The sequence below is a fragment of the Oncorhynchus masou genome, chromosome 9, assembly GCF_036934945.1.
Source record: "Oncorhynchus masou masou isolate Uvic2021 chromosome 9, UVic_Omas_1.1, whole genome shotgun sequence".
Lineage (NCBI taxonomy): Eukaryota > Metazoa > Chordata > Actinopteri > Salmoniformes > Salmonidae > Oncorhynchus > Oncorhynchus masou.
Window position 1 is genome coordinate 16525995 of NC_088220.1, and position 1743 is coordinate 16527737.

The following is a 1743-nucleotide window of genomic DNA, read 5'->3' on the forward strand; positions in this document are numbered from 1 at the left end:
ATACTGACCATACATCTGAATATGTGTGTGACTCACGTGACTTCTCCACCAGTTTGAGGATGACTCCACCTATGTGTAGGTCAGAGGTCACACTGACAGTGATGGGCGGAGCATCAGCTCCCAGGTCCTCCACCGTAACAGACAGGTCCCACACTGCCATACTGAGAGAGAGAGAGAGAAAAGAGAGAGAGAGAGAGAGAGAGAGAGAGAGAGAGAGAGAGAGAAAGAGAATAGTAAGGGATGAAGTGTTGGGTTGGGAAAAATGAATGAGAGAAAGAACGTGTGAAGGGAGAGGACAGAAAATGGGTGTGTATGTCACATGATAAGAAGACTTACACTGAAACACACTTCCCAATCCCAACCACAAGTCCCACACAGACACACACCCTGGCTGACTGGGTTATTCTGACACGTTCACTATGACAACTGACACACACTGGCTGACTGGGGTATTCTGACACGTTCACTATGACAACTGACACACACTGGCTGACTGGGGTATTCTGACACGTTCACTATGACAATTGACACACACTGGCTGACTGGGTTATTCTGACACGTTCACTATGACAACTGACACACACTGGCTGACTGGGGTATTCTGACACGTTCACTATGACAACTGACACACACTGGCTGACTGGGGTATTCTGACAAGTTCACTATGACAACTGACACACACTGGCTGACTGGGGTATTCTGACAAGTTCACTATGACAACTGACACACACACACTGGCTGACTGGGGTATTCTGACAAGTTCACTATGACAACTGACACACACACTGGCTGACTGGGTTATTCTGACAAGTTCACTATGACAACTGACACACACTGGCTGACTGGGGTATTCTGACAAGTTCACTATGACAACTGACACACACACTTGCTGACTGGGGTATTCTGACAAGTTCACTATGACAACTGACACACACACTTGCTGACTGGGGTATTCTGACAAGTTCACTATGACAACTGACACACACACTTGCTGACTGGGGTATTCTGTCAAGTTCACTATGACAACTGACACACACTGGCTGACTGGGGTATTCTGACACGTTCACTATGACAACTGACACACACTGGCTGACTGGGTTATTCTGACACGTTCACTATGACAACTGACACACACTGGCTGACTGGGGTATTCTGACACGTTCACTATGACAACTGACACACACTGGCTGACTGAGGTATTCTGACACGTTCACTATGACAACTGACACACACTGGCTGACTGGGGTATTCTGACACGTTCACTATGACAACTGACACACACTGGCTGACTGAGGTATTCTGACAAGTTCACTATGACAACTGACACACACTGGCTGACTGGGTTATTCTGACACGTTCACTATGACAACTGACACACACTGGCTGACTGGGGTATTCTGACAAGTTCACTATGACAACTGACACACACTGGCTGACTGGGGTATTCTGACAAGTTCACTATGACAACTGACACACACACACTGGCTGACTGGGGTATTCTGACAAGTTCACTATGACAACTGACACACACACTGGCTGACTGGGTTATTCTGACAAGTTCACTATGACAACTGACACACACTGGCTGACTGGGGTATTCTGACACATTCACTATGACAACTGACACACACACACTGGCTGACTGGGGTATTCTGACAAGTTCACTATGACAACTGACACACACTGGCTGACTGGGGTATTCTGACACGTTCACTATGACAACTGACACACACTGGCTGACTG